At 40.2% G+C, this 22,356-nt stretch overlaps 1 protein-coding gene and 1 pseudogene across 1 annotated transcript in view; one reads left to right on the forward strand and one right to left on the reverse strand.

The window, feature by feature from the left end:
- The window catches only part of Pik3c2a (phosphatidylinositol-4-phosphate 3-kinase catalytic subunit type 2 alpha), a 147,206-nt gene extending 129,992 nt beyond the window's left edge, over positions 1–17,214 (reverse strand). The window contains exon 1 of the mRNA XM_004634951.2: positions 17,129–17,214. The gene's annotated coding sequence lies outside the window, so the exon portion shown is untranslated. The remainder of the gene's footprint in view (positions 1–17,128) is intronic.
- A 2,403-nt stretch (positions 17,215–19,617) lies between these two features.
- On the forward strand, positions 19,618–21,911 carry LOC101587836 (annotated as a pseudogene).
- The last annotated feature ends 445 nt before the right edge of the window (positions 21,912–22,356 follow it).

Below are 22,356 nucleotides of genomic sequence, written 5' to 3' on the forward strand. Positions count from 1 at the left end.
ACTAACACTACAGGAGGCAGAGAAGGGAGAATCACATGTTTGAGCCTAGCTTAAGCAATTTAACAACTTAGTGAGATCCAGTCTCAAAAACAGAAAAAAAAAAAAAAACACCCAAAGATGTAGCTCAGTGCAAAGGCTTTAAACACCCACCCACTACCCTCTCTCTCCTCTCTAAGCTTTGAGCTGGGCGTGGAGGCACATGGCTGTAATTTGAGCACTGTGGGAGGCTGAGGCAAGATTATAAATTCCAGCCCAATTTCAGCAACTCTATTAGGCTATCTCAAATTTTTTTTAAAAAGTGGTGGTGGTGAGGGGTGGGATATAATATACAGTAAATCACTGTGAGGGCCCTAGGTTCAATCCCAAGTACAACAAAAGTATAAGGAACTGTCACAGTACACACCAACTCTCTCAAAGGTTTTCACTAAGTGTCCAAGTAGCACATTACAAGCTGAACATATGCCAAAGAACTAAAAGCGATCCCTCTTGAAGTATGTGGGTGTTGTAATCAGGGTTTACAAGGGAAACATTTTAATACAGAACACATAATTTATAGGATTATTTTACAGTAGCCAACCAAAGAGTCAAGTATAAAGAGGGCAAGAATTCTGTCCATAAACTAAAGACACAAAGAATCTAGCTGAGGACCTGGATCCCACAGCAATATTCTGAGTCCAGCTAAAGACCTAGAGCCCATGGCACTGCCCTCCATGAGTCCAACTGGAGGCCTAGACCTCATGATATCATCTCATCAAGCCTGTTTCTGGGATCTGTGCTGGAAGGCCCAAAGGTTAGTGGTGGAAGCTAGAAAGTCTGCATCAGCAGGATGATCTGTGGCAGCAGGCTGAGGAATCTGCACTGCAACCTGGAAGCGATGCTCAAAGAACCAGAGCTATCAGGAAAGCCAGCATGATAAGCTCCTCCAGAACCAACAGCCCCCTATCACCGCTTCTTCTCCAGTTCTTTTTATTTTGCTGGCAACAATCCTCAGGTGGGCCTTCTACACCTAGCAGCATGCAGATTCAGTTCAGCTGGGTGTTACAAACTGATCACCAGTTGTCAATCCACCACAGCGGGTCTTCTGCAAGTCCCAGACAGGCATCCTTCAAAGGATGGCCAGCAGGTGGGCAGAACTTCACTATCAAAGGCTAGAGGTGAGGTAGAACAACTAAGGAAAGGCCCTAAAGGCATTTAAGGCCTTCACAGAATCCCATACCTGGGTGAAGAGAAAGTCATGATTCTGCCCCCAAAATGATTATTTTTCAGTTTGGCTAATTCTGAGGAGATCTCTAAATTTTAGGTTCATTTTATGATGAAACTAACCAAAAACTCAAATGTAACAGAAATGATTGGATGTGCCTATTTGATGACCCATGTGTTTTCTAGAAACTTATATCCTTATTTTATGCTGATATAATTAACTTATATTCTCCAGGCTAGATCTCACCTCACAGATCAATCTAAATCAGGACAGTTCCAGATTTTATAACTGTATTCATCTTGACCTTCTATCTTATACAATCCTGTTAACAAGAAAAGACAATTGTTTCTCTCCCATCAACTGCAAAGAAAAATAAATCAACACCAAATGATGTTATTTATTAAGACTTGGTGCTAGACAATCTTTTATGGCAAATATATTATTTGACTTTAAATATTCAGCTAACTACTGTTATAACTCTTCTCATAGTTCTTTCAATAAAACTAATTCTTGAGTAAGAATTTTCCCCCCGGAGTTAAAAACCAAAATTCTATAAAGATTATTTCCTAAGAAACCAGTTCTAATATCTCATACCTGCTTAATGATACGTAGTAGTGACCGTGCTTTATCAAAGCTGTTTTTAATGATGTTACTCTAGAATGTTTTCTTTCCAGATGATGATTAAGAAGCTAATAAAAATGGTGCCAGGTACCACAACAGTAACAGAACTTTGCTGTTTTCTGAGTATTTTTCTTTTTTTTTAATGGAGTGCTGGATGTCTATAATTTTGTTCAGATGACTGCAGAACCTGGAAAAGCTGTTGCTGCTATTGATGCATAACATACTGCTATTATTGGTCTTTTTATATAAATATAAATATATATACATATATATAATTTGAATTTTTGGAAACTTTAACTGTGCTGTCAACTTTGGAAAAAGTTATCCCAGGTTACCGTATTGAGTTGGCATTGTACAGAAATTAACAGCCATATTGGTCAAGAAACGTTAAAACTTAATTTTTTTTTTCCATTTGTACAGGGGTAATGCACTGTATTAAATATGTAAGGTCTTATCTACGTGGGTTTGATTACGGAAACTAATAAAGTATTCTCTAAATAATGAGGGAAAAAAAAAAAAAAGAAACCAGTTCTATTGGGCTAGGGATGTAGCACAGCGGCACAGCATCTGCCTGGCAAGTGCACTGAGTTTGATTCCCAGTATTAAAAATTTAAAACAAAACAAAACTGCTTTGTCATTAGTGAATCCAATTTTATATTTTAAAAATAAAGTGTTAAGAGAAATTAAAAAATAAAGCGTTGAGAAATCCAGTTTTAAGAGTGCTTAATACAGGCATGATGAAATGAACAAATGAGGAAGAATTTGAGTTAGAAGAATTGAGATCTTGCTCTAAGTACAAGAGTAAGCACTATATCTGTCAGGGGACCAAACTTTGAGTAAGCACTATATCGGTCAGGGGACCAAATTCTCAAGTACTCAAAGGAGCTACACATTGGATGGTAAGATTCATTTTAACTCCTAGATTTCTACATTAAATTTGGCTTTGAAAATTTAATCCTTTTCATCTTTGACAAAAGTGCCAAACACATTCACTGGAAGAAATATAGCCTCTTCAACAAATGGTGCTGGAAAATCTGGCTCTGCACATGCCACAGATTAAAACTGTACCACTATCTTCCATTATTAAATTTTAAATAAATTGAAAATCTAAATATTACAACAAAAGCATTAAAACTGTTAGAAGACAGACTAGGTAAAACTCTTGGGAGACATTGATGTAGGCAAAGACTTTATGAATAAAACCCTGATTGCACAGGAACTACCACAAAGAATAACCGTTGTTTTTGTTGTGTTGTGTTGTTTGGTACTGAGAATTGAACTCATGACCTTGTACTTGCAAGGCAAGTACTGTGCCAATGAGCTATAGCCCAGACTCAGAATCAACAATTAGGATGTCACCTTATTAAAAAAGAAAACAAAGAAACCACCAAAAGAATGAACGGACAACCCACAATGTGATAAAAATGTTAGTCACCTATTCTTTAGACAAAAGATTACTTCTGGGAACAAATAAAGACCTCAAAAGTACCAGACCACCCAAATTTGAAGACCCAATCCAAAAATGCACATCTGAGATGAATACACCAGTCTCAGATAAAGATATACAAACAGCAAATAAATATATGAAAAAAATGTTGAACACTGCTGGTCATTTGAGAGATACAAATGAAAACAACACAGGTTATTCCATTCCACCCCAGCAACAATGGCTATTATCAAGAAATCAACCAATATAAAATGCTGAAGGGGCTGTGGGGAGAAAGGAACCCTTTTTCTCTGTCATTGGGAGTACAGGCTGGTGCAACTACTATGGAAATCAGTGCAGAAATTCCTCAAAAAACTAGGATTGGAGGTCTCATTTGACCCACTTATTCCACCACTGGACATATTCCCAGAATTAAAAACATCATACCACAGTAATATATGTGCACCCATGTTTATAGCAGCACAATTTGTAATAGCTAGATCTTGGAAACAACCCAAATACTCATCAACTTCCAATCCCTTACTTGAGTCTAACTTAGTTTTAGTATAGACTATCAAGATAAACTTTTTTTTTTTTTAAAGACAGAATTTTGCTATGTAATTCAGGCCAACTCTGAATTTGCCATTAGTTCAGGCTGGTGTTGAACTCATGATCTAACTTTATGCCTCAGCCTTCAAACTTCTGGGTAATAAAATGTTTTTTAATGAAATTTAAAACTGCCAGTCATGGTGACATACATGTGTAATTCCACCACTCTGGACAGCTAAAGCAGGATGATCATAAATTCAAGCCCAGCCCAGGCTACTTAGTGAGACCACAGCTCAAAAAATAAAAAGGGCTGGGGATGTAGCTTAGTTGGAAAGCCCTGGATATAATCCCCAGTACCAAAATAATCATAATGTTAAATCACTACACTTAGCTAACAAAAACTTAGCTATCAAAAACTCAATTTCCCCTCAAAAATGATTCAACCTCTACATCTATCATGCAGCTTTGCATGCCCAGCCATATGGGATGATGAAACTAGAGGGTTACAAATTTAATCTGGGCAATTTAGGAAGACCCTATCTTAAAATAAAATAAAAGGTCAATGTAGCTCAGTGGTGTAGAACCCCACTTTCAATCCTATTATCACCCCCCCACAAAAAAACCAAAACACAACAACCCTAGAACACTTATATCTATCAGTGAACAAGGGTGAAGGCAGGCAACCAGACTTAACCATAATAGGAAACACACAAATTCATGTGATCTGATTTACACTGTTCAAAGACCTCAATTGTGCTGTGGAAAATAGATATAGGAAAACAAAAAAGGAAACTGGGAGATAAGGGATATAGCTCAGTAGCACAGCTCCTGCCTGGCAAGCATGAGGTCCTGAGTTCAATTCCCAATACTTACCAAAAAAACACAAAAAAGAACCAGTAACAACTTGGACTATGGATGACAGTAGTAGAAATGTTAAGAAGTGGTTTAAAGTACGTAAAACGGCAAATTTTGATACTAAATGAAATGGAGGGAAACTAAATGCTTTAATTGATGAGGCATTTTTGACTTCCATGCTGCTCATTATACATTCTACAGGCACATCAATAAAAGGCTTATTTATATTATGAAAAAAACCAATAAACAATATCCCTAAGGAGCAACACTTTAGATATTAAGATATTCATAACCAGGCATCAATCCACAGCAATATCCTATGTCTGCATGCATGTATCAGTCTATATAATTGAGAGATGGACAAAGAAAGAGAAACACAACTCACAGAAATACGTTTCTATTGAAAGACATTCTGTTGACCAAGCAGTTTCCAGTCTAACTCATTATTCTAACGAAAGTACTATTATGTGAAGATAACTTGAAATTTGGACATTTTACTGATCATATGATTCTAACATGACAATTAACAGCAAAGCTTTTGTCCTAAATGTTATGGTATATGCCTCCATTTCCAATATGGCTTAAGATAATAAAACTGTTCTGCAACTATGAAGCCCAAAATTGAGAATGGTAAAGACATCTGGAGTTCTCCCCAAACTCCATCAAGTTATATGGCTTTAAAAAACCTTCTTCCAAAAAAAATAAAATAAAAATAAAAAACCTTCTTCCTTATACAGTAACAGTAAATTTGTGTTAGATTGTTGTTTTATACAACACAGGAGGGGGCCTGCCCGGTAGCTCAGTTCTTTAAGTGGCTGCTTCAACAAAACAGTCAGGCTCAGGTTGCTTGGGTTTGATCCCCACAACACAATACAGCCAGTCATGCCTTGAAGGCATTCAGCGAAAAACAAAACAAAACAAAACAAAAAAAAAACACTTCTGAATATACAACACAAGAGGGAAATAAAGACAGGAGAAAAAATCATATAGTAGCAAAATCACAAGTTAAAATACTGGAACTCTCAACTGTGTGGATCCTATGAAACTTATTTTCTATTTAGTTTTCTCCCTTGGTACTTAGCTTTTTCATTTCTTTTTTGTATTTAGTTTTCTCATCTGGAAAACATAATTCATAGTATTTCCAAGGATAGACAGGATTTTATACACAACACACATAAAATGCTTAGTAAACAACAGGCATTTAAAAATACATTTATTGCCAGGTATAGTGGCACATGCATGTAATCCCAGTACTCGGGAGGCTGAGGCAGGAGTTTGAGCTCAATACAGGCCACATAGGGAGACCCTGTCACAAAACCACCAACAAACAATAAAAAAAATGCATCTGTCTAAGTGTTAAACAAGTGTCCTACCAACAAAAAGGCAGCTTACTGCCACTAAGCACCTTAAAAGATGCTCAATACTAGTTATTACAGAAATATAAATCAGAATGACATGAGGTACTACTTCAAATCTACTAAATAACTGTAACTTTTAAAAAATGGAAAATATGAACAGATCCCAAGGATATGGAGAAACTGAAACACTTATAGTTTGCTGGCAAGGGAATTTAAAATGGTACAGTTACTTTGAAAACACTTTCCTCAACATACTAAATACAAAGTTACTGTAATACCCAGTAATCCCACCTCTTGATGTATATCCAAAAGAACTGAAAATGCTGTTAAATATTTATATACCAAGCTCACAGAGGCAGTTAGGTTAGCCAAAAACTGGACACAATCCAAATGTCCAATCATGACTAGATATACAAAAAATGTGACGCATACACAATGGAGTATTATTCAGACATAAAAAGTAATGACATATGCTACAACATGGATATACTTTGAAAACACTAAGTGAAATAAGCCAGATATAATTGCACAAATACATTTTCTCTTACATGAAATATCTAGAAAAGGAAAATTCAGCAGCAGAGGGTAGATTAATAGGTACTAGCATTGGGTGGGCTCAGTAGCACAAGCACCTGCCTGGCAAGTATAGGGTCCTGGGTTCAATTCACAGTACAAAAAAAAAAAAAAAAAAAAAGTTACTAGAGCAAGGGAGTAGAGAGAAAAAGATAGTTACTGCTTAACACGTACAAAATTTCTGTTTAGGATAATAAAAAAGTCAAAAATAGAATGGTGATGCTTCTACAATACTGTGACTCTAATTAATCCCACTGAATTATATACGTAAAATGGATAAACGACAAACTTTGTTATATATAATTTACCACAATGGGGGGGGGGGTTGTGGGTTAATTCAGTTGTTTAAGTGCCTACTTGGGCAAACCCAGTCAGGCGCAGGGGACCACAGTTTGATCCCCAGCCCTACATGCCTTACTAGACCCACCCCTAAGGCAGCCTGAGCCAGCAAAAAAAAATTCTTCTCAACTTTTAGCTCTTTCTCATCTTACAAGATAGCAGGTGAAAAAACTGAGAAGCCAGACACTAAGGAGAAGAAACCCAAAGCCAAGAAAACTTCTGCCAGTGGTACTGGTAAAAACAGTAAGGTGAAGGCAAAAAAGTCCAAGAAAGGGCAGCCCCACTGCATCTGAAATCCTGTCCTGGTTAGAGGAATTGGCAGATACTCCCGATCTGCTATGTAGTCCAGAAAGCCTTTGTACAAGAGAAAGTACACAGATGCTAAATTAAAGGTTGAGAGGAAGAAGGAGAAAGTTCTTGGGATCACAAAACCAGTCGGTGGGAACAAGAACGGAGGTACCCAGTGGTTAAGCTTTGAAAAATGCCTAGACACTACCCTACTGAAGATGTGCTTTGAAAGCTCTTGAGCCACAACAAGAAACCCTTCAGTCAGCATGTGAGGAAGCTTCGAACCAGCATCACTCCTGACACCATCTTGATCATCCTCATTGGTTGTCACAGAGGCAAGAGTGGACTTCCTGAAGCAGTAGGCCAGTGGCTTGCTACTTGTGACTGGGCCTCTTAGCTTTCTGTTCTTCCATGAAGAAGGCACCAGAAATGTGTCACTGCCATTTCTACAAAAATTGCTATCAGCAAAGTGAAAACCCCCAAACACCTCACTGATGCTTACTTCAAGAAACTGCAAAAACCCAGACACCAGGAGGGTGAGATCTCTGACACCAAGAGAGATAACACTTCAGAGCAGCACGAGGTGGATCACAAAGTGATAGATTCACAGATTTTAGCAAAAATCAAAGCTGTTCCTCAGCTCTGGGACTACCTGCAATCTGTTTTTGCTCTGACAAACAGAATTTATCCTCATAAATTAGTGTTCTAAATTTCTTACTGAGAATCTAATTAAATAACTGATAAAATAAATTAACACAATAAAAGTCATTAGAAGGGCTGGTGAGATGGCTCAGCAGACTAAGCTCCTGCTTTGGCAAGTTTAGGGACCAGGGTTCAATCCCTGGTCCCACATGCTGCACGAGCCCCACCCACAGGGTATACTAAGTAGATGACCAAGTCTGAGCATGCTTGCACATGCCTGTAATTCCAGCGCTGGGGAGGCTGAAAACAGGAGGATTACTACGAGTCCGAGCCACGCAGTGAGACCCTGCACCAAATACACAAATGGAAAAAAAGAAAAAAGAAAGTCAGAGGAGCTGAGGGTGTACCTCAGTGGTTGTCTTCACCTACCATGCACATAGCCCTGGGTTCAATCCTTAGCCCAGGAAGGGAGGGAGGGAGGGAGGGAGGGAAGCAGGGAGGACTGGACAGGATAGGACAGGACAGGACAAAGAAGGAAGGGTGGGCGGGTCCTAGATTCAATACCCAGTACAAATAATAATATAATAATCAAAATTAGATCCAGGGTTTATGGACATTCTCTGGTATGCCCTTTTTTTTTTTAAACCTTTATTTATTTATTATGTGTGTGTGTGTGTGTGTGTGGCCAACTCAGCCCACCAGGGGGCGGGGCTGGCTGGCATGTGGTGCTGGGGGATTGAACCGTGGTCCCTATGCTTTGCTAAGCTTGTTCTAAGTAGGTGCTTTAGACCACTGAGCCATCTTACCAGCCCTGGTATGCCCTTTATAATTTTTTTTTAAATTGAAAATTTGGGGCTGGGGAGATGGCTTAGTGGAATAAGTGCTTCCCTGGCAAGTACAAGGGCCTGAGTTCAATCCCCGGTTCCACAAAAAAAAAAAAAAAGAAAGAAAATTTTACGATATTCTAAAAGATATTTAGCGCAAAAATAGACACCTTGTTTCATCATAAAAGCATTATACTAGCTGAAAGAAGCCAGACTCAAAAGATTACATGCTATATGATACTAATTTATATGACATTCTGGAAGAAGCAAAAATATAGGGATAAAAACAAATCAGCTGTTGCCAGGCACTAGGGGATGAGCAGACTACAAAGGACCATAAAAGAACTTTTAAAGTCACAGAAATATTCTACCTTCTACTTTTGGTGGTGGAAGTTATACAACTGTTCCTGTTATACATAATTCAAAGAAATGCACACCTAAAATGAAAGAATTTTATATGTAAATTTTACTTTAATGACTTAAAAAAAACTAAATAATTTTGGTGTTATGTCATACATTTCAATATACACAGAATTGTATCCTGATGAGTGTCTTTATGAGATCTAGACTGATTGAAGTAGGTTTTTCCATGTGCCCTAGAGTCAAAGAGCACCTTTTCTCAATTCAACACTGTATTCTAAAACCAATTTTTACATTAAACTGTAAAGAGATGTCAGAACAGTCACACATTAACATATACAAAATGACTTAGTAAATAAATCAGTGTAGATATATCTACTCATAGCTCTATAGTTTTGTTTACAGGAGGCTGAGGCAGGAGGATCACTGAGTTCAAGGTCAGCCTCAGCTACATAGTGAGTCCAGGTCAGTCTGAACTAGAGTGTGACTGCCTCAAAAAAATTCTCCATCAGGGCCCAGGGAGATAGCTCAGTAGAAAAAGTGCTTGCCTGGCAAGCGCAGGGTCCTGAGTTCAACCCCCGATACTGTAAAAAAAAAAAAACAAAACAAAACTCCTTCAGAATTTATCTTGGAAAAATAAATATTTCACAATTTCACACCCTGCAAACAGAAAACTTGAAAAAAATATTTTCCTGTTTCATAATTAATATAGAATTAAGCTGTGACTCTGTCCAGTCAGTGTTTATATCTGCATTATCTGGGAATGGTGGTGCATGCCTGTAATCCCAGCACTTGGGAGACTGAGGCAGGAGGCTCACCATGAGTTTGAGGCCAACCTGGGTCACACAGTGAGTCTAAGTCAGCCTCAACTAGAGACCCTGTTTCAAAAAAAAAAAAAAAGTGCCTGCATTGATTTCCTCTACAGTACTCTACAGTATCATTTATTTCCCACTTTCATCTTGAAAAAAATTTTTGTATTTTCTTTCATAATAATTACTTTCTTACTGCTTCTGTAGGTATTTTAGAAACTGCAAATTTCTCCATTTGTGAGAAAATACTGGTACCATCTAGATATACATATTGATCACATTCATCATAGGGAATGTGTACATGGTATATCTTGGTTCCTCTTTTTTTCCCTTGTTCCCTTCCCCTCCCCTCTGCTCCTCATCCCCTCCTTATCTACAAAGCTTTGTTTTCATTTTATCCTTTTCCCATTTCTTCTTACCCCTTCCTCCCTTCCTTTGCCCCTTCTTCTCACTAGTTCTCTTTTCTTTCTGAACAATTTATTCCTATTTTACAATATTTATTACACATTTTGATGAGAAAATACATTTATTTGTTTGTATTTATTTGTATAATACAGGGTCTACAGGGTCTCATTACATAGATCTGACTCATAGCTATTCTCCTGTTTTCAGCCTCCCAAGTACTGGGAGTACAGGTGCGAATACTATGCCCAATCTCAATCACCATCTCACCCCGCCCCAGGGGCAGGGTCAGCATGGCAGGCCAGGAGAGGAAATACTTTTAAATGGCCAGTTTCAATTGGAATTTCCCACACTGCAAAAGGTTAAATCTTTTTTAACACTGCCTTTCTCTGATTCCTTATCAAGTCTACTCATTTCACAACAGCAACTGCATTCCAGTAATGAACATTACATCTCTGCTCATTTAATAGTCAACCAACTCCAGCACTTTGCCTTTCATAGCTCACTCACTACTCTATGAAATTCACAGCGAATTCATAGCCTTGAGATATAGTACTTCCTGAACCATTCAAATAATACAAAAGTTCTAGGGCCAGGCAGATGGCTCAGTAGAATAAGCGCTTCCCTGGCAAGCGCAAGGGCCTTAGTTCAATCCCCGGTTCTGCCAAAAACAAAAAAGTTCTGACCACTGACCTATTAACTTTTTATTGCAGATGTTTATTCTCCTTTTACTTCACTTCTATCCTTTCTCTATTGTTTCAAATAAGCCTTGTAAATCCTTCTTTAAATCTTTACTTTGTTCCCTTATCTAAGTTTTTCCAATATTCAATATTGCTCCCTCTACATTTAAACATTTTGTCTCTTTCCTCTAGTAACAAATACATAAATGAAAAAAAGAAAACCTTACCTAATTAACGTGTGTGTGGGTATACACCAGCACACAGGTTTAGGAGAATAAGGGATCAAGCCCAGGTGTAACATACCACTAAGCTTTTTATTTACCCACCCTTTTTAAATTTTGAGAGAGGGTTTCACTAAGTTGTCTAGGCTGGCCTCAATTTTATGATCCTCCTGTCTTAGCTCCAAGAAGAACAGAAATTACAGGTATATGCCAATGTATCCAGCTAATTACTCATCTATTTTTTTTTTTCTTTTCTCTCTCTCTGTCACTGTCTCTGTCTTATGTATTTGGTACAGTGTCTCATTACGCAGCTCCGACTCATAATGATCCTCCTGTTTTCAGCCTTCCCAGGGCTGGGATTACAGGCATGAGCCACTATGCCCAGACTCAGTCGCAGGCTCAGAGCACCCCGGGATCAGGGTCTGCACAGCATGTGTTTGCAGAGATAGAACCCTTATTTCCACACTTGCCAAAACAGGCGCTTAGTCCGCTGATCTATCTTGTCAGCCCTTACTCATCTATTTTTTTAATGAAACTATACTACTCTTAAATCCTTTCTTAGGCTGGCCAGATAGCTCAGTGGACTAAAGCACCTGCTTGAGGCCCTGTAGACCCTGTACTAAATCCAAAACAAAAACAACAACAAAAAGAATCCTTCTGTGTATTACAGATTTTTCAATAAAAATGAATCATCCCTTATATCCTTTCTTTACCCACAATTTCTTTTTAACAGTGAGGATTGAAATGAAGGTCTTCACATTGCGCTGTTATCTCCCAGTTCTTTTTATTTATTTATTTTTATTTTTGAGACAGGGTTAATTTGATCCAGGCTGGGCTTGAACTTTGATTCTCCTACCTCAATCTTCCAGTGCACTGGAATTACAGGCATGCATTACCACACCTGCTAACAAATTAATTCCTGCTCTATCAATTTTGGTTAGTCCCTCCTAGATGGAATATAAACATGCTTTAAATGCCACATGAAAACACATAAGGAAAAGAATACTGGGCCTAGTAGTGGAAGGTCTGGGTTCAAGGAACTATATTATGCTAAACAAGATATACCACCATTTCCTCATCAAGAAAATGAGAATATTCTGCAGGGTCAACAACCTAAGTTTGCAGACCAAAAATTAGAGAAAAAGGAGGGCCACAAGGAAAGCCAACATTTTGGCCCTAGCCTTCCAAGGTCAATTAAGACTCAGGACATAGGAAAACTTGTACTGTAACATAATGTAACTCAGTTGTGTCCCAAATTTTCTGATCAAGGAGATTATGGGGCCAAAGAGGAAAGTGATTGATGATGTAGAGGGTGCCTAAAGAGTCACATGGAGAGAAAACATTCTCTCAGGCTTTCACAGACAGCAAATTGGCCAAGCAATGGCTGTGACTCATCCACATGGCTGACACTGACAAAGGATTTACAATCTGAGGTACAGATCTCAGAATAATCCTGAGGGCATTTGACTGACCTTATCAGATCCAAAAGCTACAACTCTTGTTGCATAGGTCTTGCTTTATCTTGGTCTTAACCATCCAGCAGAAAAGTATAAAAACGAAGTATAGGAAATAAAGCCATGCTGTTATGTTGAGCTGTAGGGGACTCAGGTCAACAATTTCTGACATTGTCAATCAAGTGGAAGACCCAATACTATTATGGACTATTGGACTATTTTGGAATATTTTGCTGATTTCACACACTTATAATGTTCAAATGACGGAACTAAACAAAAAAGGGGATACAGATGAATGTCCATTTTGTATCTGTGTATTCAAAATGGTGAGGATAGATAGTTACATTCTCTTAATGAATAGAGGGATTTGTTCTAATAGTGTTTGTAAATAGGATATCATGTCTGTATCTTGTACAGCTAATAACCACTAGGAAGAGAGTATGCAATGTGTTAATTATTGGAAGTATACTACTAATTTGGTTTGAAACGGTCTCATTGCTATTTGTTTCTCAATAAAATTATGGAGGGAAAAAAAAAAGAAAATGTGAATATTAGCCAGGTATGGTATTCCATACCGGTAATCACAGCACTTGGGAGGCTGAGGCAGAAGGATCATGAGTTCAAGGCCAACGTGAACTACACAGTAAGACCATATTGAATGAATGAATGAATGAATGAATGGATGAATGAGGAAGGAAGGGGTGGAGGGAGGTAGGCAGGCAAGAAGGAAAAAAGGGAGGAAGGAAGAGGGGAAGAAAATAGGGGAGGAGGAAGAGAAAAGAAAAAATATGAAACTATTTATTTGCTCTATTTAATTCCCAGGCCTGGTAGCACACTCCTGTAATCCCAACATTCCAGATGCAGGAGGATCCCAGTGAGTTTAAGGCCAGCCTGGGCTACATAATGAGTTGAAGGCCAGCCTGAACTACATAGTGAGACCGTCTCCAAAAAACAAAATAAAACAAAGAAGCAAACAATGAAGATATTAATTACATAGCATTTTAATGCATTTAAGACTAAAACACCCTGGCAAGCACAGGGCCTGAGTTCAATCCCTGGTTCCGCAAAAAAAAAAAAAAAAAAAAAAAAAAAAACACTAAAACATACTCGGTCCTAAACCAATAGTAACTACCTTCAAATCTATTGTTTAAAAAATCTCATCGTTTTTGTACCCAAATAGCTAAATTTAAAAATTTAGGGACTCCAAGGAATAAATTGCATCAACCCAAACCAAACATGATGGTGCACACCTATAATCCCAGTGCATTGGAAGTCTGAGGCACGAAGATTACTCTTGAGTTTGAGGCCAATCTAGAATAGTGAGACCTTGTCTCAAAACAAAACAAAACAAAACAAAACAAAAAAAAGAAATTGTATAAATCTTTTTAAGCAACTAAAATTTCTGGGTAATGAGTTTATGTTTTTTATTTTAATGTAATAAGTATATATAAAGAAAATATAAAAACACTGTTGTTATATCTATGAAAAAATAAAAAAAGTTCCCTAACAAAATAGACTACCAAAAAAAAAATAGACTACCAGATGCTTAATATACTATGTATCATGATCTTAAAAGGCAGGCAAAAAATGTCATTCAAGAGTCTCATTGCGTTTTGAATTCACCCCATTAGAAGTAACAGATTGCAGGGCCAGCAAGATAGCTCAGTGGACTAAGCTATCAGTGCTCAGTGCACTGCTTTGGCAAGTGCAGGAACCAGAGTTTGATACCCAGTCTTACATGCTGTGCCTGCCTGGCTGGGGCAAGCTGAGCCAGCAACTGAGTCCAGGTGTGGTGGCACACACCTGTAATCCTAGCGCTGGGGAGGCTGGAAAACAGAACACTACCAGTCCGAGCTGCACAGTGAGACCCTGTAGTAAATACATACAAGAGGCAGGGGAAACAAGTCTCTTCAAGTCTCAACCACAATCCTATAAACAATGTAAAATTACCTAAAACAGTATTGCCAAATACTACTATTATTCCCATTAAAAGAACAATATATACAATCAAACATGTGGGCACATGCCTGTACTCCCAGGCCTGGAGAGGCTGACACAGAAGGACTGCTACAAATTCAAGGCTAGCGTAGGCTACTTAGTGAGTTCAAAGCCAATCTGAACTACATATTGAGACATCATCTCAAAAAACAGAAGAGGGTCAGGGAGATAGCTCAGTAGAATAAGCGCTTGCCTGGCAAGCACAAGGTCCTGAGCTCAATCTCCAGTACCGGGGGGAAACATCATGTATAAATACCATCAAATGATCATAAAAATCAGTAACAGAGGTATTAAACAGCTTGCTGGATTATCTCACTGCTTTATACTAAGCAGTACACCAAGGCATACTAAACTTCGTCAATTTTATCCACCCTGCATTCATGTTAATAAATTTGTCCTTTAATACTCCCTCTCCCAACTCAAGTGATTACACTCTTTTAGCACTTTGGATCTACCACTGCCCTTATAACTATACTCTTATAATTTTGGTGTCTGTCTTCCCAGATGGACTAGAACAATTCTTGAGCCCAATCACTGTATCCTTCATTCTGCTTTCCTTGGAACCCTTGCAGTACACTAGTTATCCAACTCTGTCACTCTAAAATCTTTCAAAGGGTTAAATTTTAGTTCAAGGGGCCGGGGAGATGGCTCAGTAGAATAAGTGCTTCCTGGCCAGCACAAGGGCCTGAGTTCTACCCCAGGTTCTGTTAAAAAACAAAACAAAACAAAAAAAAAACTGAATGCCTGGGAAATTCAACACTGTTTTAAGTATAAATTCACTTACTGATTAAATGTGATTATTTTGAAGTATAAAACAACATACTAGACTGAAGATTTGTGGATATAGAAACTAATGCAGCAATATTAAAGTTTTTAGAAGTGTCAAGACAAAAAACTCACATACTTAATAGTTAATTATAGAAAGCAATGGTAATTCCTAAAACAAGCATGCAAACTTTTATAGTCTATAAAACTGAAGGGGGGGGAGTAGTAAGCATAATGGCGTACACCTATAGTCCAGTCTCAACATCTTAGTGAGACCCTAAATTTAAAGTGGCTGGGTCATAACTCAGCACTCCCTGAATTCAATCCCCACTACCAAACAAACAACAACAACAACAACAGAAAGATGCTTGTGAATAAAAACATTCAAATACAGTATATTGTTTGCAAAGGAAGCATGAAGCTACCTGCACACAAAACAAATTACCAGGAGGTTTCCTAAAAAAATAAATAAATAAAAATAACTCTCTGTTTTACAACCTATTACTTTTGGCAAATGTTGTGGAAGCTCTGCGTGTTTTATACATATAACGTTTTTTTGGTTTTTTTGTACCAGGGATAGAACTCAGGACCTTGCGCTTGCCAGGCACACTTATGCCACTGAGCTATATGCCTGGCCCTAAAATAACTTTTGAACTGTTTAGATTAACAAATAATATATATTCTCAAATTGTTATACTTTTCAGTACTCGAACACCATCTTAATGTTAGACAAGCAGCTATGTTCCATTTATTTCTCAACTAAGACACTGCAGTCTAATCTGCAAACGTGAATTACAGCGCCAGCGCCCACTAAGGCGGAGCAGTTAAAGGAGTCTCCTGGAGGTAGAACCACAAGGTTGAGGAGGCAAAGGTGCTGGAATCAGCCTTCCCTATTTATACCCTCTTCACTACCCTTCTCGGAACAGTTTTGGGTTTTGTTTTGCTTTATTTTGTTTTGGCCTCTGATGCCCTAATAAACGATTTTCCCGAGGTTTTTTTGCAGGCGCTACTTGGAAAGATTTGGATCCCTCCTTAACAGGCAACCTGATTCAAAGAGGAAAGCCTCCCTCGTGTCAATCAACCCAAACACCCACTGTTTAAAATATAATTACAGCCTCAACGCCGCCATATCAAGCACAGAGGGCAAGAACCACCACAGGCTCTCTTTCGCATTCTTGCTTCCTCAGTTCCTGCTCCCCCCGCAAAAATTTCCAAGCTGGAGAAACACGTCTCTAAAGCCAAACAACGCAGTGAGGAAAACAAGTGCGTGGGGTCTTTTTCCTTCAATTATTTGTTCTTCCTCTGTCACTCAGGAAGAGCTAAGTAAGTATCTTTACTCTCACCGCCCTCTGACAAAGCTGAAGCGCTAAGTACACAAATAACACGGCCTTCCCGAGGCAGAGGACTCGGGACAGGAGGGAGCGGCAGGGTCCCGGGGGGAGACGCCGCGTCGGCTCGAGAGCCGCGCCGGGGAGGCGAAGAGGCCGTCGGCGCCCGCTCGCTTCAACCGACCGTCGACGCGGGACGGGACTGGCCTCTCTCACCGCGCCCCCGGAAACAAAGCTACCCCCGGGCTCAGCCCCGACAAGAGCAGAGCAGGGCAGCCGCCGGGGGGAAGCGAGGCCCGGAGGCGGCGGGCCGGGCAGCGCCGACCGTTCGAGACCCGGAGACTACGAGCAGCGCCGGGAAGCTGGGGGCCGCGCCAAGGAGCCCTCGTACCCGCCGTCCCAGCGGCCCGTCCCACCGGCACCAGCACCCCTCACCTCACGCCGCTTGAGCCTCTGCCTCCACTGCAGCCGGAGCCGTCGCGGCCGCGGAGGTTCGAGCCATTTTCCCCTCAGCGGGCTCAACCGCCACAACAGATCGCAGGGCCAGCCAAGCGGATCACATCACTTCCGGCCGGGCAGCACCGCCTCCGTTGCCCAGGCCCCTTGCTGATTGGCTGACGCGGACGACCTACCTGAAGCGGGGGGCGGGGCCAGGACGCTTTCCAGAACCTGGACCTTGGGTGGCTGGGAGCCGACTGCGACTCCCCAGCAACCCGATGGCGTCGAATTCCGAGCGGGAGAGGATGTGCCGCGGACAGTCCAGCCTGCCGACTCTCCGGCCTGGCGTCCGAAGCCCCTCCAACCAGTTTAGACGCTGAAGTAACCTATTGTTCCCGTTCTCTCTCGGGACTCGGCCCTCGCTTTCATCTCAGCGGCGCCCCCCAAATCTTGGGTTTTGGGCCCAGGCCGCGCTGAGATGGGTTTGGATTGGAAGACTGAAAAGAACGGGCAAGACAAAAATCGTCCACTCTAACCCAGCATTTGCCAAGTCCTCACCGAGGGCCAGGTGCTGTGGCCTGTGTAATTAGTAACCCATCACGTGGATTCTGAAAAGCGCTTGGTAGTGTGTAAAGCATTTTCACCTTAGTGTCTCATTTAATCTTCACGACAACCAGGTAAGGAAGATGGCACAAAAATAACAACTCAGCAGCCTTTTCTGGGTTACAAAATATCTCCATACCCCCATCTCCATAGTCATACTTTCTCTATAGTGTTTCCCTCTCAACTGTGTGCTTTAAAAAATTACATAACTGTGTGAAGCAGATCAGAAAAATATCCCCGTTTTACAGATTATGAAGCTGGAGGAAGGTTCAAATTCCGTGTTAAAACTTTTCACCACGGGACTGTCTAACCCCAAACAGAGAAGAGGATTTGCACCTTGCAGAAGTCCGTTAGTGTGGTAGACTGCAGTAGGTTACAGTGAGCCCTTTTCCAACGCAAAAGGATAATATGGAAATATTTAAGGAGAGGTATAGAAAAAGAACCAGGCAGCTTCTACTTGGAGGTTAAAAAAGTGGGAACTCTAAATCGAAACTTACTCCCAACGAATCTGCCTGATTTCCTTTTTCCTTTAGTGGTGGGAGGGGTTTGTCGAGTGGATAAAACCCTCTAATTTTTCCATTTTAATCAACATGCCTGCAGATAGAGCCATTTAAGTTCATTCATTTCCCAGCTGTAGTCCCAGCTACTGAGGAGACAGGGAGAAGAATCACTTGAATCCAGGAGTTCCATGCTAGTCTAGGCAACATATGGAGACTGCATGCTGGGAAGAATGGTCATCATCAACAAATCAAATAATAACATGCTGGGGAGGCTGTGGGTAGTGGGGTGGAAACCTTCCATGTTATTGATGGGGATGTAAACTAATGTAGAAGTCAGTATGGAAATTCCTCAAAAAAGCTAAAATTAGAAATTCCATTTGACCCAGCTATTCCCTTTCTAGATATAATTTCTGAAGAGTTAAAGACATCGTGTTAGTGATACATACATACCCAGCACAATTTATAATAGCTAAATTTCGGGAGTAACTTATCTGTCCATCAACAGATGAATGTGTTGATACACAATGGAGTATTATTCTGCCAAAAAGAATGATAAATGAGTCATTTGTAGGCAAATGGATGCAGCATGAAACCAAGTGAAATAAATTAGACTCATGAACATAAATATTACATGATTTCTCTTGTATGAGAAATCCAAATTACAAAAAGCAGAGCCTGCAAGATAGCTCAGCAGACTAAGCACCTGCTTAGGCAAGTGCAGTGACTGGGGTTCGATCCCCTACACCACAGGCCACGCTAGCTCTGCACCCCTAGGCATGCTGAGCCCTGCCACGGGGACCAGGCATGATAGGAGGCTGAAAATAGGAGGATCACTATGAGTCCAAGCTGTGTAGTGAGACCCTGTACCAAATACTTTTTTTTAAAAAAGAGCAAAATGAAAGATAAAAGAAAATGGTAGTAGATCTCAAATGGAAAGATGAAGAGATGGAGATAGGGAATAGGGAGGGGAGGAAAGGAGATGAAAAGAACTATTCAAAGCATGGTGGTACATGACCATAATCCCAGCTCTTGGGAGACAGAGGCAGGAGCATTGTTTAAAGTTCAAGGCCAGCCTGGGCTACAAAGGGAGCTTAAGGCCAGCCTGAACTGCATAGAAAGACCCTGTATCAAAAAGACCAAATAAAGAGTGAGTGGTGTTGATCAGCATATGACACAAAATAACTACGACTCTAGGATCAGCAAAGGGCTGAAGGACACAAGTCTCTGACCGCATTTTTTGGAAGTGAGTGGAAAATGGGAGCTGAAGGTGGACATCAAACCATGGAAGAGGGGCTGGGGAGATGGCTCCGTAGAATAAGCACTTGCCTGGCAAGTGCAAGGGCCTGAGTTCAATCCCTGGTTCCTCAAAACAAAACAAAACAAAAAAACATGGAAGAGAGCACTGAAAAGAAGGAAGTAGAAAAGAAAAAACACTCCAGAGTTAAACAGGTGCTTGCAGATTTAGTCAAGCATGGGGACTTACAGTTTGGGGATGCAAATCTTCACAAGGACAGATTTCTTCGAGAGCAGATAGAAAAATCTAGAGATGGATATGTTGATATCTCCCTTCTGGTATCTTTTAACAAAATGAAAAAGTTGATTACCGATGGCAAGTTAATAGCCAGAGCGTTGAAAAGCTCAGCTGTTGTTGAGTTGGACTTAGAAGGCACCAGGATCAGAAGAAAAAGCCCCTGGGTGAAAGACCAAAGGATGAGGATGAACGCACTGTGTATGTGGAATTAATTCCTAAAAGATGTTAATCACCACTGGATTGAAAGAGTATTTGGAAAATGTGGCAATGTTGTTTATATAAGTATACCACATTATAAATCTATGAGAGACCCAAAGGGATTTGCCTTTGTGGAATTTGAAACACAAGAATAAGCTGCAAAAGCTTTTGAGTTTCTTAACAACCCACCAGAAGAAGCACCAAGAAAACCTGGTATATTTCCTAAAACAGTGAAAAACAAGCCCATTCCCGGCTTAAGAGTAGTTGAGGGAAAAGAAAAGAAAAAAGGGGGGCTGGTGAGATGGCTCAGTGGTCTAAAGCACCTACTTAGAACAAACTAAGCCAAGCAAAGCACAGGGACCGCGGTTCAATCCCCCAGCACCACATGCCAGCCAGCCCCGCCCCCTGGTGGGCTGAGCTGGCCACACACACAAAATAAATAAATAAATAAAAATTAAAAAAAGAAAAAAGAAAAGAAAAAAGGGCAAGTAAGAAGACAATGTGCAGGGGAAAAGGTGAGTATGGAAACAAGCAACAAGAGTATCTGTAAAGTGAAAAGAGCTAAGACTGGCTCCAGGGCTCTGAAAGGGAAAGTGTGGAATTCCAAAAGCAAACCACAAAAAGAAAAGGTGAGAGAATCAAGGTGTCTGGCTTATCTGATGAGAGGCCCGGGAAGAAAAAAGAGAAGCAGCTCTGCGGATGCTGAAAGCCTGGCTCCCAAGTCAAAAGTTAAGAAAACATCACAAAGACTTTAAAAAAGAGGCTTCTGAAGTTCCAAAAGAGAACAGAAATTTAGAATTCTCTATAGAAGAGGAAAATAATAGAGACATCAAAGAAGGTTCTGTGTTAAAAAACAAGAGGAAGGGGGCTGGGGAGATGGCTCAGTGGAATAAGCGCTCCCTGGCAAGTGCAAGGCCAGATAATTCAGTGGATTTAAAGCGCCTGCTTTGGCAGATGTAGGTTCGATCCTTGACCTGCCAGCTGGTCCTGCTCCTAGAGTGCACCAAGAGACAGTGTATGAGACTAGGTGTAGTGGTGCACGCCTGTAATCCTAGCACTTGGGAGGCTGAAAACAGGAGGATCTCTTTGAGTCCAATCTGTGTAGTGAGACCCTGTAGACTCTGTGCTAAATTAAAAAAAAAAAAAAAAAAAAAAAAAAAAAACAGGAGGGCCAGGGAGATAACTCAGTAGAATAAGTACCTGCCTGGCAAGCACGTCCTTGGTACCAAACACTCACACACACACACACACACACACACACACACACACACACACACACACAGCTGAGGAAGCACAAGAAAAAACATAAAAAGACATATGGGAGAAGAAGTCATACCTTTGCGGGGCCTATCCAAGAACAAATGGATTTAAACAAGTATTTGGCACTGCAAAAAGCCAGCATGGCTTCTTTAAAAAAAGACAATATCCCAAATAAAATCAGAATCAGAAATGGAAACAGACAGCACAGTACTTAGTAGGGCTGCAGTGAAGAATGGAGAAGCCAGGGGTCTGGAGCGTCACCCTCAGGAGAAGGTGACCCCCCCCCCCAGGGCCACAGTTCGTGAGTGGAATTATCGTGAAAATCAGTAACCCAGAACTGCTGCCTGGCTGGAAGCAAGTGCGGGATATGCTGGTGGCAATCTCAGAAGTTGTATATGTTGACCTGCTAGAAGGAGACACAGAATGTCATGCTAGATTTAAAACCCCAGAGGCAGCCCAGCCACTAATGAATGTCCACGCTGAGATTAACAAGAAGTACAACTGGAAACTTGAGGTCCCTTCTGGTGATCAGGAACAGAGATACTGGCAGAAGATTCTGGTAAATAGACAAGCCAATCAGCCGCGGGAGAAGAGAGGCACCGAGAAGTTAATCACCAAAGCGGAAAAGATTAGACTGCAAAAGACTCAACAAGCAAGTAAACACATTCGCATCTCGGAATATGACTGAAGAGTAGGGCTCACCTATGTTTCACTGTGTCCTGGATGTTGTTTGACTGTAGCAGCACCATAAAGAATGTTTTATAAGATTTACACTTAGCGACAGGAAACACTTTATCTCCTCAGCTTGTAATTAAGACTTTTAAGAGATGAGTCCATTGTATACCACAGTTTTTCATTAAACACTTTGTTGAAATTATATATCTACCTCATTTATTTTTTTCAAATGACTTTGTACATGTATTTTGCATATGATTTCTGATTTTGGTTTTATTTATGAAAGCAGTACATCATTGCAGAAAAAAATACTTGATGTAACATCTTTTAAAAAAGCCAACAAAAAAATTAAAATATATGTACAGATACCAGCTCCACACAAGGAATGTAAATGGTATGTGCTGCATGTATGTACTAATCAAAATAAAAGAGGAAGGAAGCATTACTATTCTATAGGA

Source organism: Octodon degus, unplaced genomic scaffold, assembly GCF_000260255.1.
Source record: "Octodon degus isolate 3935 unplaced genomic scaffold, OctDeg1.0 scaffold00067, whole genome shotgun sequence".
In the NCBI taxonomy this organism is placed as follows: domain Eukaryota; kingdom Metazoa; phylum Chordata; class Mammalia; order Rodentia; family Octodontidae; genus Octodon; species Octodon degus.